The 15,678-nt window shown below is 41.0% G+C and overlaps 1 pseudogene; it reads left to right on the plus strand.

Moving 5' to 3' along the window:
* LOC114903934 overlaps positions 1-11,990 on the plus strand; it is a 42,365-nt pseudogene extending 30,375 nt beyond the window's left edge.
* Positions 11,991-15,678: the final 3,688 nt, after the last annotated feature.

The raw sequence follows: 15,678 nt of genomic DNA on the forward strand, positions 1-15,678 counted from the left end.
AAAAGAGAAAATATTCTGAAGTGAATAATAATGAAAATATAACATACCAAAACTTGTAAGATACAGCTAAAGCAGTGTTTTGAGAAAATTTTTATCATTAAATGCGTAGGTTTGAAAAAATAAAAAGGCTAAAAATGAATTAGCTAAGCAACCTCTCAAGAAGTTAGGGGGAAATAGCATAATAGACCCAAAGAAAGGAGAAGGAGGGAAATAACATAAATAAGAGGAGAAATTAATGAAATAGAAAACAAACATATAACAAAATCAGCAGAGTTTACAGAGTTGGGTCCTTGAAAAGTCCAAAAAATTTGATAAAGCCCAAGAAAAACTGGATCAAGAGGATGCCAAAAGTAGTTCTACCAATTCACATACTCCACCAGCATTTTCTCAGAGGATCCATTGCTCTAATTGACACTCAGTATTGTCAGGGTTTTTGGTTTTTCCTGTTTTAGGCATTTTGGAGTGTATGTAATGGTATCTTATTATGGTTTTAATTTTAGTTTCCCTAATGGCTTATGTGGTTGAGCTCACTTTTATATATTTATTTACAATTTGTAAATCATAGTTATTGTTTATGTTTTGTTGCAACATTTAGATGTTGGATGTGTTTAAAACAAACATACCCAATATTGTATCTTTTTCTTATGTCTTCAACAAATTTTTTTAAAAAATCAAGTGTAAAATTGAGAAATCTTCAAACACTGTGCTGAAATCATTTGGACTTGAGTTTGTATTTCTAGAAAAATCTAATGTCTGGTCCTCTGCCTTAAGAATCGTGGTGATGGGCAGTGAAATGATTAGTGAGAAAAACCACTTGGTAATGTAAAATGACTTCACTGGCACTATTACTGTCATAAAGAAATAACTTTGTCTCATCCTTCATTTAAAAATGTTATGGGTACCAGCCCCCCTTCCGGCCCGCAATGGCCAACATGCGTTCATGTGAAAAGCAGGATCTCTATTCACTGTCTTATTTTTTGTGTTGCCTGACAAAAAGAAGCTTGTACTCAGTGGGGTCAAATAAATCACATTTATATTTTTCACTGTTTTCTTCAGCACTTAGGCAGTTGGGTTTCCCTCTTCTTTTGAGGCAGAAGTTAGCATGTAGGAGATTTATTTGGGGAGTACTCTTGAGAGGAACACCTGTGGGGGGAAGGGAAGGATGGTAGACTGGGAAGAGGAGAAGCTGAGCTGCAGTGTAGCCACTGCTAGGTCTCAGCCGACCCCGCCGGGAGCTCTGGAGCTGGGATAGCCATTCAGAGTTGTTCTGAGTTGGGGCACTGGGGTGGGGCCTCTGTACCGTGGTGACCAGCCATTGGCTGTGGGCTGACCTGGAAAAGGACTATGACTTTAAGTGGGATAGCTCTCTCCAACCTCGGCTATTCCATCAGGGCAATGCAGCCTATGGCCGCTGCCAACGCCGATCAAATTCACGAGGCACATTATTGAACGTTCAAACGCTCTGTGGATACAGCGGTGTTTGGGATGGCCTTTAGGAGCTGCATCTTTTACTTGAGTTGTCCAGCTCTTTCTTTGCTGTGCTTATAGGCAGTCATGTATGAATACTGAGCCCAAAATACCTACCCTGTTGACATTGTGGCTTATGGAGTACTTCACGTGCCCAAATGTAAGGCAATTGTGTATATAGGCAATACTCTATGAGAAAATATGGAACAAAAGCCTTTTGGCAATTTGAATATAATATAAACTTTCAGGAATGCAGATGAAACAGCCAAATAGCTATGCATAATATTTACTTTAATTATGTATATTTAAAGTCTCATGTTATAAACTCTCATGCGACAATTTTATTCAAAGTCTTTATATGCTTTACCATATCTGTCATCACTGGAGTCAATTTCTGAGTTTTCTAGAGTTTTTTAGAACACATCACCTTTGTTTCCTTCTAAATTGTTTAAGATACAGTACTCTTGGAATCTCTATATAATAATGAATGACCTTGGAAATTGTACCCTAAGTTAAAAGTAGCCATTTAGTATTTGTGAACTCCATAATCACTTACTTGATTACTTCTTAAATTGTCTGTCTTTTTTTTCTTGAAACAATTGACATATAACTTTGTATAAGTCTAAGGTGTGCGATATTTTGATTTGGTGCATTTATACATTGCAATATGATTACAACAGTAGCGTTAGTTAACGCCTCTATTACGTCACATGATTATCGTTTCATTTTTACGGTTAAAAAAATTAAGATCCAGTCTCTTAGCAACTTTGAAGTTTATAACACAGTATTGTTAACTATAATCACTATGCTGTGTATAGATCCCCAGAACTTATTTATCTACTAGTTACAAGTTTGTTCCCTTAAACAACATCTCTCCTATCTCCCCAGCCCCAGTCCCTGGTAACCACCATTGCAATCTGTTTTTACGAATTTGGCTTTTTGGATTCCACATATAAGTGATATCGTACAGTATTTACCTTCCTCTGTCTGACTTATCTCACTTCTTAAAGTGTTTTTAAAAGGTTTATTCTCAACAATTTCCAACACACGTGATCGAGAGATCATTTTACTATTAATAATTACTAAATCTGTGTTAAAGTTTTCTTTTTAACTGATGCCATAACTTACCACTATAAGAATATTAAAACAACGTCTTCTCCCAACGGTGTTATTATTGAAAATAAAGCAACTCAGACAGCACTCTGTAATATGAGTGACTTTGTAAAGATTCTAACTTAAGGCAACAGCTTCTTTTCTGAGAGATCATCTGTGGGGAAAAAAGACCTTGCATTATATTTGTGTGTGTGCAGCAACCATGAGCTAAATGAAAAACTTTTCCTCTGTATAATGGTTTCCAAAGATAAACAGATTGAGAGCTGCCTTAACTTCCCAATTCCACTCTTAAATTTATCTTTATCACATCTTCTCTCTAGTGTCAGAGGAAACTTACTGAAGGTAGGAAAAAGAAGAACAGATGCGTCATTCAAATTTGCAACTTGTGGCAAAGACAGTCTCATTATTGCAGTGAAGCTGGGAACGTGGTAAAACCAAATAAACGAAATGACAAATTGCCAAGGAAAAGGAAAAAAATAGAGTGAGCGAGTAGCAACATTCCTTTATCAGAGAAATCAATGATGTGTGCCATGTCAGTGGCCCTCCGCAGCGGGGAGGCCAGGTGACCCAGGCTTGGTTGAAAGCCCATGACTGAGCCCAAATCCCTTCCCACAGCGACCCATCTGCTGAAGCTCCTCTTGAAGACATCTGCATGCCCCCAACACCACCCCTGGTTCCTAATTCCAATATTCATGTAACATTCTTGCTTCACTTGGCCTTCCTGCAAAGGTGAAGGATCTCTGGAAACATGCTCCTCCCTCGAATTCACTAACTCACCTTCTACACAGCTTTCCTCTTCTCCTTCTGAACTCTCCCCTTCCATCTTTTCCAAGGAAATCTCTCATGATTTACTAGTAAAAGTTCTTGTTCCCTAGAATTCCACTGTCTGCCCTCTGCCTGGACGGCATACTCTGCCTAAGCACACTCACTTATCCCTGTAGCTTTATTTGTTGCCTGTAAACTGAGATCTTCCAGCCAGATTGTTTGGGTTTAAATCTCAAATGAACCATGTTTTAGCTGTAGAATCTCAGAAATGGGTATAATAAAACGACTGATCTCACAGGACTGTTTAATGATTAAATGAGATCATACATACAACATGTTTAGTACAGTGTCTGGCACATGGTATAAAAACACATGAAATGTCAGCTGCTCTTCTTAGTGTCTATTTCCAGCCTATATCTCCAACCTGAGTTATCTTGCATATTACCATTTAGATGTCCCATAAACACTGCAGATGCAACAGGTTCCACTTAAAACTCATCATCCCACCCTCTCCATCTCACTGTCCCTGCTGCCACCCCATACACACACCCCTAAATATATTCTTCCTTCAGTAACATACCCTAATGTCAGATAGCATCCTTGAGATGGAGAGCTCATTTGCAATATTTCATTTTGCTAAGTTATTTTGTTATTTCATTTAATGCGATCAGTATCCATACACGTGTTTGAGCCCAAAACCTTTGCCTGATTCTTAACTTCTCTTTCTACCTCCACCCAACACCCTCCCCTTGCTCCAAATTAAGACTTAAGGTAGCAGAAGAGCCACTCCAGACAGAAAGGACAGCGTGTGCAAGCGCTGACTGGGTGAATGGGTGCCACACGCTTGTCTGACTTTCAAAACTGTCTGCTGCCAACACACAATTTCAAGAATGTGTGTGGCAGAATTACAGGCCAAATAAAATAATACCTAATATGTTGTGTCTGTATGTGGTCGTTTTTTAATGTGCTTCAATACATTGTCTTATTTGATATGCACAAAAATTATGTGAGTTGGGCAGGGAAGATATTACTTTTCTCATTTTAAAGAGGAGGAAATTGAGCCCCAAAGGGGCCTCAAAGACCTGCTAGAGGTGCATGATCTGAGATCCATGAACGGAGGAGCAGCTCTATCAGTTTGTGGACCTGTGCTCTGTGCACAGTGTGGCCACCTCATCCGACAGTGATCAGGGTATCAAAGCTCATATCCAAACCACTGCCTCCAAATCAAGGGCACTTGCTGTATTACTCAGGGTTCTCCAGAGACACAGAACCAACAGGAGCTACGCATGCATGCATGCGCACCCGTGCATACACACACGTCTTAGAAATGGGTATAATAAACACATAGATCATATAGTATAGCCAGTGTCTCTCTCTCTCTCTATATATATATATAGATAGATAGAGGATAGATAGATATAGATATATACATATATTTATTGAGAGAGAGAGAGAGATTGATTTTAAGAAACAAGTTCATGTGATTATAGATGCTTGGTAAGTCCAAAATCTGCAGGGTAGGCCAGTCTGGAGACCCAGAGAAGAGCTGATGTTGCTCCTCAAGTCTAAAGGCCAGCAGCTGGCAGAATTCCTTCTTGCTCATGGGCCATCAGTCTTTGTTCTATTAAGACCTTCAACTGGGACTTCCCTGGTGGTGCAGTGGTTAAGAACCTGCCTGCCAATACAGGGGACATGGGTTCAAGCCCTGGTCCAGGAAGATCCCACATGCCGCGGAGCAACTAAGCCCATGCGCCACAACTACTGAAGCCCATGCTCTGCAACGAGAAGCCACCGCAATGAGAAGCCCGCGCACCGCAACAAAGAGTAGCCCCCACTCACCACAACTAGAGAAAGCCCATGCGCAGCGACGAAGACCCAATGCAGCCAAAAATAAATAAAAATTAATAAACAAGTTCATTAAAAAAAGAAAAAAGACCTTCAACTAACTGGATGAGCTCTCCCGCCCCGGCACTGCTCCATGATAGAGGGTAATCTGATTTACTCAAAGTCCACTGATCTTTGAAAAGCATAAATCAGATCTTGTCACTTCCCTGCTGTAGATCCTCCAATGCCCTTCCAACACTTGAAGAATACAATCCAAATTCCTACAGTGCCCACAAGGTTCTCCTTGGGCTACATTCCAAACTCTGTTAACCTAGATTATAAACCTTCTCCTGAGTCTGTCCCCACCCAGCTGGCTAGTCCCACCAACACCACTCCCCATTCCTGCCTCTTCCCTTTCAGGAATCCCTGCACATGAAATTAAGATAATTCAAGGAAGGCTTAATTGTGGGACTGTGTACAAAGCATTGGGTGGGGTGTAGGAAAACCACAGAGACAGTGCAGCGCCTCAGGGCTGTTATCACCTGAAGGAGGGAGCAGTTACAAGACCTTGGAAGAGAAAATGGAGAGGTGTCCCAGGACACCACCAGCCAGCCAGAAACCCCTCCACAAGGACCTGAACTCACTTCAGGCCCTTCATCCAAATCTCCTCCATCCATATCTCCTCCTGGAGCTCCCCATTGGCTTAACCACGACTGGCTGCCATAGAGCACACTGGTGCTCACCAATGTAGTCCCTGCAAGTCAGTCTCCCTTCAGAGAGTAGGAGGCAAAGGGTGGAAGGTAGACCTCAAGGAGCAAATGGAAGGAATAGGGCACAAGGTCCTTAAACAGGTCCAGCGATCTCTCGAGGGGGCGTATCATATGAACATCCTTCTATCTGGGTCACCTTCCTCCTTCCTGCCCTCTCCCTAACACTCTCTCCAACTCTGATGTCCCTTCACTGGGCTCTGTGTCCTTGCCACGTGTCAATAACACCCTGAACCTCCCCTTATCACACTGAATAGTAATTATATTAATTATCTGTCTCTCCTACCCTGTACAGCTTGTTCATAATTATTTACCCAGCAAGTTGTCTCTGTGCCCTGCACATAGGCACTCAGTTTCTGTTGTTGAATTGAATTAACCAGAATTATTTTATGTTCTTTTTTAAAAAAAATTTTTATCGAAGTGAAACAGGAGAGAAGGGGGCAGGGCACAACATCTGAAAGAATGGCATAGCCCAAGGACATGACATAAACTGATTAGAACCAAATGGGTTCAAGATGGTGGACAAGTCGACTTCCACTAGACCTTGAGCCTCAGTATACACTCACTGTAACACATCAGCAAGCTAAATGACACACCCACAGGCACCATGACAGTTCCAAGACCGACCATAAGGATCAAAAACTGGGCGGTGGCCCAATTCCTGGAAATCCCCGCCCCTTCCCCCCCCCCCCCGAAGTAGCTGGAATACTCCTCCCACTCATTAGCCTATGAAATTACCCACCCCTATAAAAACTGACAACCCCATACCCTGGTGGCTTTCTTGCCTTCTGACTTGGCCCACGCTCTGCTCTGTCTGTGGAGTGTGTGTTTCTCTCTAAATAAATCCACTTCTTACCTATCACTTTGTCTCTCACTGAATTCTTTCTGCGATGAGACATCAAGAACCTGAGCTTCACTAAATCCTGAAACCAGGTGTGTGATCTCAGTTGGAAGACTGTGGGTTTAGGTTGGGTTCGAGTCCTGCCACGGAGGTTCAAATCCCAATCTGAGGTGCACAGTTTCACAAGTACAGTTGATTTATTGTAACATCTTACAGAAAATTCCGAACGAACTTTTTGGCCAACCCAATACAATGTTGTGTTAGCATCAGGTGTATAGCAAAGTAATTCAGTATGTATATTCTTCTTCAGATTCTTTTCCATTATAGGTTATTACAAGATATTGAATATAGTTCCCTGTGCTATACAGTCGGTCCTTGCTGTTAATCTTTTTTTAATATAAATTCATTTTATTTATTTTTTTATTTTTGGCTGCTTTGGGTCTTCATTGCTGCCCGTGGGCTTGTCTCTAGCTGTGGCAAGCGGGGGCTACTCTTCATTGTGTTGTGCGGCCTTCTCATCGAGGTGGCTTCTCTTGTTGTGGAGCATGGGCTGTAGGTGCGCGGGCTTCAGTAGTTGTGGCACATGGTCTCAGTAGTTGTGGCTCGTGGGCTCCAGAGAGCAGGCTCATTAGTTGTGGCACACGGGCTTAGCTGCTCCGCAGCATGTGAGATCTTCCCGGACCAGGGCTCGAACCTGTGTCCCCTGCATTGGCAGGTGGATTCTTAACCACTGTGCCACCAGGGAAGCCCCTATCTATTTTTTATATAGTAGTGTGCATCTGTTAATCCCAAACTCCTAATTTATCCCTCCCCCCACCCCATTTTATGTTCTTAACCTCTATTTTAGCCGTAGTTATGTGAAATAAAATTCATATTTTATGGCAAGACAAGACAAATTTAAACATAAATTCTTCTCTGCTCTTTGGCCTCCCTCTCGCCCCACTGTGCATTGTGTATCTTCATTACCCGTGGACCAGACCTCCCCCGTTGGCAGAAACACCTGCTCAGCCATAAAGAGCAACATTCTCCCAGCACCAACAATAAAACTCCTTAAAAAATAACATTCCTCCTTAATCTTGTAAGAGGTCATGTGACCCACCAGGATTATGCTTAGATCTGGATTATGTGAACTGTCAATAATACGTCATTTGACATACAGCCCTCTGTCTCAAAAAACTTATATAACTGTGCCTTGATTTCTAACCGGTGGAAGACTCCTCAGAGCTTTCTGAGATGCTCTTCCCGAGTTATAATCCTCAAATTTGGCTCGAATAAAATTTTCCATTTCTTTCTTAGATTGACTGATTAATTTTTTGTCGACATATATAATACTCACTGACATCCATATTCTCATCACGTTTGAGAAAATAGGCCAAAGTATTAATTTATACATATTCAAGCCACAAAGATACTGCAATGTTATTGTCAGCATTTTAAACAACCAATTCATTATCTTTGTGTATACTCTTTTCTACAATATGCACTGAGGATAAGACACTTACCCTCTTTAGGCCACTGGTTTTTTTATCTGTGATAAAAGGGAATTTGGCCAGATGATTTCCATGGTGTCTTCCAACTCAAAATTTCAGAGGTTTTAAGTGAAGGGCTGCATAATCTCCTTAAACTCGGCACCCACGTCTTACCCGTGGTTGTGTTTCCAGCACTCAGCCGAGGGTTTGGCATGCAGCAGGGACTTGAGAGCACAGCCCAGCTGTGGGGTGTCTGTTCAAACCCAACTCTGCCACATTCTGGCTGGGTAAACCTAGGCCGTTACCTTAGCCCTTCAGAGCCTCAATCTCCTCCTTTGAAAAGTGGGGCTAATAAATGGGATAATGTTGGCAAAGAGCTGAGCACAGAAGCCAACTCACGGTAAACCATCATGGAATGTGGATGACTGTACGAGCCAGTGAATCTGGGATGCTAGACAAATTGCCTAGATTAAACTGTGCACTATTTCTTCAGTATCATGTTCTCCAAAATACTGAGTGATTAACATAACTGTTCCTACTCTCTAGTTCGTAAGTAGATGTAAATTAGTTCCTGGCATTTGTGCCAAAACACCAAATATTACTAAGATGTATGGTTAGTAATTATATATACATTTACAGTAGGAGGCATACACTAAATTTATTTATCTTATTTTTTATGTATAAATAGATACATAAACTGATTATTTCACATTTAAATGAACAACAGGCCAAACATTTGCTGAAACTTTTTTGTGGGCAAGAATTTTGTTTCTGATAAAAAGAATTACTCGATTATCATATTGTTACCTAATTATTCCCAAACAAAACAGTCTGAATTTTATTGAGTTAAACCAGAGCTAAGGAGTTACATTATCTTTCAAACCAAGTTTCTGACTATCTCAATAAATAAGAGAAGGTGTGACGACAAATGTAATTAACAAATGTGACTTTTTCTGCCAATTTTTTCCCTTAACTGTTTATGCTGTCGGTTTTGCCCATCTGGTTTTCATTTGAGAATAGAAATCACCAATCCCACAAGCCATCCACTGATTTCTAATCCTAGAAAAGACTGGTATTACTTAGCAGCATAATATGTTCTTCTTTCCTCCTGTGGAAATAAATGTGCAGCTTCATAGTGGATCAAAAAGACAATTGAGAAATTTCCTATTATAAACATGTATGGTATCTTAATTTCCTAGTATAATAGCAGACAGACGAACATAATTAATTATATTTTAAATGCAAATTGTTGACAACTGTTCATCTGGTTGAAATTATTTAAGCCACATCAACTCTAAAGAAAGTCCTACTTTCTAATTCCTATTTTTTTATAAAAATAATTCCATAGGCTTTTCAATACCAAGCAATCTCTTAAAAATTTCACATGATATTTAAAGCACCATTGCTGCAACCCCCATAGAGACATCTAGGCAAATATAAGTGATTTATATGCAGATTTCAACCTATTTACCGAGCTTAATAGTGAGAGACAAAATATTATATGCAAAATGCATTCATTTAAATTTTTGATCAGATCTTTCTGCTGCTTGATGGAATGAGAAAGTTATATTGGTATAGGAGTAAATACATTTCAGAAAGAAGTCTCATACCACGTTTATCTGTAATGAAAGACCTGGACAACAATGTGGCTAGATGATCCATCAGTTTCACTCGTCTTCTTGATTGACAAGTGTCACGGCAATGTGACTCAATCCTGAGATTTCCATAGTAAGCACTAAAGTGGCTGAAATTATGACAGCTCTCAAACCAGCAACGCTGTGGGACCCACAGAGATCACCTCATCCATAGGATGCCAGCCACATGTGGTATACAAGATAATCTTAGGAATCACACACACATTGGTTGAAGTTACAGTTATGTTTGTGTATCAATGTGTATTAGAAAAAAACATAACTAGCATATTGAAGCTATGATTTCATAGATGGTATTACTTAGGAAAAGGATCAGTAATTAAGCAAAAAGTGAGTTGATTAAAGAAAAATATTAACAAAATAATAGTGCAGGTGGCATATGGAAATGACAAAAATAGTGATGGCCATATGTAAGGATGGCTAAAATTTAGAAAATACTGACCTACTCCAACCCCTAATTGTATAGGTGAGGAACGTGAGGTCCTGAATAGTTTTAAAGGTTTCCCCAAGATCCTATGGCTTGTCAGAGGCAGTTTGGATTCTACAGTTTACAGCCCCACACTCTATGTATTGCATCTAAGATTGACTATCTTGCCTTTACAACATCTATTTCAGCCTCATGGAGCACACACATCTTTTTCCTGGAAGAATGGGTCAATGAGAAATTCAGATAAATTCTCAAGCTATTTATGTATTTGATGTTGTTCCTTTCTATGGAACAACGGTTGTCCGATGACAACGAGTACCGTTGTCATCGGACCAGAATAAAGAGTGCTAATGAAAGCTGATCTCGCTTTCAGCTACATTTTTTTAATTGAATAAATTTGACACGTAACTCTGTCAGTTTAAGGTGTACAGCCTGTTACTTTGATATACTTATATCTTGCCATATAATTGCCATTGTAGCCATATTTATCACGCTATGTAATTATAGTACAACATTATTGTCTACATTCATCATACTGTGCATTGGCCCTCTAGGGCTTATTTACTAGTCCTTACAAGTTTTGTACCCTTCAACATCGTCACTCTTATCCCCGCCTTACCCACCAACCCCTGGTGACCATTATACTCTCTGGGTTTTCTACAGGTTTAACTTTTTTAGATTCCACATATAAATGATATCATTTAGTACTTGTCTTTCTCTGACTTATCTCACTTCTCACGGTGAGCTACATTTAAACAGAGTAATATTGATTAGGTCTGTGTTGTTAGTTATGAGTATAGATGTGGACTATAAGAATGGTAAGTTTATAATCCTCTATACATTTTGTTAAACTAACTTGTGAGCCTTCTTACTAAATTCAGCTGTGCTTAAAATTTCACTTTTATCCAACACACGAAGGCCTTTGGACATTTTTGCTTTGTATGTGAAGGATATTCTAAGATATAGATTCTACAGTGTCCTGAAAATGAGGTGGGTGGAAGTGGGAGGAGTCCATATAAATGTCACTGTGCTCCAAGTGATGTGCTGGAGCCATTTTCTACCAGACCATGAGCATCACTCCCCACGCGCCTCCAGCGTTCAGAGATGTCACATTGGTAGCTTGAAACCATTGACCACAGTGGGAGTATTTACACCACAGTAGTTGGCAAATGCTACAAATCAGTGTTTCTTCGTTGAGAGAGTTGACTGTCGAACATTTACAAGGAAACCACTTTTTTGAGGGTGAGTGGAAGGCAGGCCCTTTTAAAATGAGGCTTGGTGGTCTCTCCTTTCAGCGGTGGTGTGAGAGCAGAGTACGAACTGCAAACTGTGGCGGCCAGAATCCTGGCAGGACAGGCATTTAGAAAGTTTCTTCTCCTCTTTGACTGAGTACTAGTTGAAAGAAGTGCAGCCAAAACTGTAACCAAAGGAGGTATTACGCTTCCAGAAAAATCACAAGGAAAAGTATTGCAAGCAACGGTAGTAGCTGTTGGATCAGGCTCTAAAGGAAAGGGTACAGAGATTCAACCAGTTAGTGTGAAAGTGGGAGATAAAGTTCTCCCAGAATATGGAGGCACCAAAGTAGTTCTAGACAACAAGGATTATTTCTTATTTGGAGATGGTGACATTCTTGGAAATATGTCGACTGAAATACGTCACTATTGAAATGGCATCACGTGAAGCTGCCCATTCCACTGAAGCTCTGAAATCTTTCATCATGTAAATAATGTTCACATTTCTCTGTGTAAAATAAACTAATGATATCCAAACTAATGACATCCAGTGTCTCTAAAATTTAGTTTCAATGTATTGATATAAACGTTTCCAAATAAACGTATATAAGTGAAAAACAAAAATGAGGCTTGGGTGCTTTAAGAAATGATACGCAAATTAACTTTTGCACCTGTTAGGGGGTAACAGAGGCAGCACCACCCCTGCTCTAGGCAGCAGGTGAATGGAGGATGCAGAGAGGCTCTGACCGTGTTTGCTTTGCTTTCGGGGGACTATGGTATAATTTGAGCCCTGAGGACAAAAACACAGGTCCAAATAATCAGAAATGGCTTTTCTCATTATTCTGCTGACCAGAAAGACCCTGCCTAAGGCTCTTTGGAAAGTAAACATGACAGGTAATGCCTTCTTCAGAAAAATATTTCTACATAAAAATCTTCATGGGGTTTCCCTGGTGGCGCAGTGGTTGAGAGTCCGCCTGCCGATGTAGGGGACGTGGGTTCGTGCCCCGGTCCGGGAAGATCCCACATGCCGTGGAGCGGCTGGGCCCGTGAGCCATGGCCACTGAGCCTGCGCGTCCAGAGCCTGTGCTCCGCAACGGGAGAGGCCACAACAGCGAGTGGCCCGCGTACTGAAAAAAAAAAAAAAAAAAAAAAAGAATCCTCATGAATGGGCTAGATGTGTGCCATCCCATAGAACTTTCTGCAGTGATGGAAATGTCCTGTATCCATGCTGTCCAGCAAGGTAGCCACTACATGCAGCTTATTTAACCCTTGAAACGTGGCTAGTCTGAATTGAGACATGCTGTAAGGGTAAAATACACACTGGATTTCCAAGACTTAGAATGAAAAAAAGAATGTAAAATACCACATTAAAATGTTTATATTGATTACACGTGGAAATGACAATCTTTTGGATAGATTATTAAATATTACATACTATTATTAAAATTAATTTCACCTGTTTCTTTTTACTGTTTTAACGCGGCTACTAGAAAATTTTAAGTTTAAATGTAATATTTAAATTAATGCACACATTATATTTTTATTGAACACCACTGAGCTAGATCATGAAGTTCTGAGTCAGGGGCTATGGAAGACAGAAGGGTATAGACAATCAAAAAGGAGGGGCAAGGAAAAACAAAGCTAAATTGTGCACACCTCAGCAGACAGATTTTGTAATGCAACTTCCCCTTCCACACGGAGTGTTAGAATGTTGGGAAAATGCATCACGAGTTGCCTGTATTGGTCTAGGAGGAGAGGGAGACACACCCAAATATTTAAAACCATGAGCAGTACATCTGAGTGTCACGCATAACCTATATTCCCCTTAACCCTCCTTCCTTTGGTGGATGGGATTAGGACATGGTTTGAGAAGTTTCTACAGAATTCTGTGAGAAACTAGGCTCAAATTTTCAGTCCTGCTTCCAGTAGATGTGTCCTATTTCCAGCCCCAATCTGAAAGAAAACATTGTCGTGTTTGTTTGAGAATTTACGTCAGATCATCACCTACCTTGAAATCCAGAACCTCTCTTTTAGATGGGGAACCATAAGGCGTAGACTAAGGTGTAAGCACCTTCAGTAAGTCAGGAGGGCTGAGGCCATATAGGACTCAGGTTTCATTATTTTAATCTCAGGTCTTCCCTTTCTCAAGAAGATTTAAGAAACACAGCACAGTCATTCCAATACACTTGATGTCCAAGACCTACTTTTTGTTCTGTTTTTTAGAAGTAGGGGTGGCTTCTGAATCTGTCATCAAAAGCATCTCATGGAGGGCAAATGCTGCAGCCAGCAGAAAAAAGTTTAATTTCAACATATACAACAAAGGAAAGATGGGGAAGGGAAATTTTTTTCCTACTGCATAGAAATCCAAACTTTCAAGACTTCAGCCATAAAGGATGTGCACCTTAGTGAGACAGAAGTCATGTTCTAATCAGGAAACTTTGATCAAGTAGAAGTTAAATAACTTCCCACCTGCAAAACCATGAAGAAGGAAGCACAACAGGAAGCCCTGAGCGGTAGCGAGGCTGGTACACAAATCCTGACTGTCTCTGCACGCGCCTTCTGGGACTTTAACATTCACCCAGAGAGTGGGAACTATAAAAATAGACGACATGTTTCTGAAGAAGTGAAAGACTTATTGCATAATGGTGGCAAACTCTGTCTGCTAGAACAGAACGACTCTGCATGCAAACAGAAAACTAAAAAATAGCTACCACTCTAGACAAATGTATTTTTGAAATATTCAGCCTCCAGAAAAATGTACGGCTGCATTAGCAGAGTGAAAGCCTCGCCACCTGATATTGGGAAAATGGAGTCACCTTCCCTAGTCCACACATCTGGCCCATAAATCTGGCTAATCCATGTTGACCCCTCCCGAACTGTAAGTCTCAGAGTTATTTCTCTCCTCTTTCCTTCCTTTTCTCTGTAAGACTTGTACATCAATAGAAAGGAAATAATTTGTGAGCAGAAAATATCGATTTTGGCGGAAGCCCTGTAAGGCAGAGATCTACCGTTTCCTTCATTTTCATCGTGGGGAACGAGAGGAACGAGGGAAACATCCAGACGCAGACACAGCTGTCAGCTTAAAGAGGCATCTCCTCTGGTGTCTCCTTTGCTCTCTGCCCTCCCTTTTCCGTGTCCCCTCCAGAGTTTCATGCCGACTGCATGAGTCTCTGCCCAACCCCTTCTTCCTTGATGACTACCCATCTGCTGATTCACCGACCCTTACAACAAATATTTATTAAGCAACTAATATGTGCAAAGCCTGGATTAGATGCTTAGAGAGGGGGCTTTGGGGAGGGAGAGAGAGATGCAAAGACAATTAAGATATAATAACTTTCTTAAAGGAATTTAAAATCCAGGGGAGATAAATGTGAAGATTGTAATAAAATACCAAGTATATCACGTGCTGTGATTGTGTGGCAGGAAACCTGAAAATGCCCTAGGATAGGGCTTGTCTCAGAGTGCCTGGAAGTCCCATGGGATGCAGGTGGAAGTCTAAATGCCCAATGAATTGAGAGGCCCTTTGGGAAAAAGTAAGGGGGAGAGAGATTAGAGGTGCATAAGATGGCTGCAAATTCAGTGCTTCCGGGTCAGGGTAATGAGACACACTCAGTGCAACAGGGCTCTCAGCTGCATCCCTGAGTCTTACAGGGTGAGGCCCAAGTGGACAGAATCCTTCTATCAGTTACATGCCCATGGGGGTATCTATGGTCCACGGTTACATTGTGTCCTCGCTGATAGACCAACTTCATCTCCCTCTGGAGTTATTGTTTGAGCCCATACAGACATGGCACTGACACACAGTTCTAAGCAGCTGGTCAGTCCAGCCAGGAGCTGCACCAAAGAAGATGTGTAAGAGGACAACATGAATCTGCCATTGTGACTGTCAGCAGCAACCTGGTGGCCTCAGAAGATAGTTCCTTTGAAAGGCTTCTCTTTGGCAGGCGTCAGCAATTGTGCCTTCATAGCATCACAGATGGCAGAACAGGAAGGGAGAAAATAAGAGACCCTGGAGGGCAAGGCTAACTGCCGATGAACAAAACTCAGGTGCCCCATGGAGCCTGTGTTCTTTACAACCTGAATGTTTATTGGGCATCACCCATGTGCCTAGCATTGGATTA

This window comes from Monodon monoceros, unplaced genomic scaffold (assembly GCF_005190385.1).
Source record: "Monodon monoceros isolate NGI ecotype Baffin Bay Population unplaced genomic scaffold, NGI_Narwhal_1 Super_Scaffold_21, whole genome shotgun sequence".
NCBI classification, from domain to species: Eukaryota; Metazoa; Chordata; class Mammalia; order Artiodactyla; family Monodontidae; genus Monodon; species Monodon monoceros.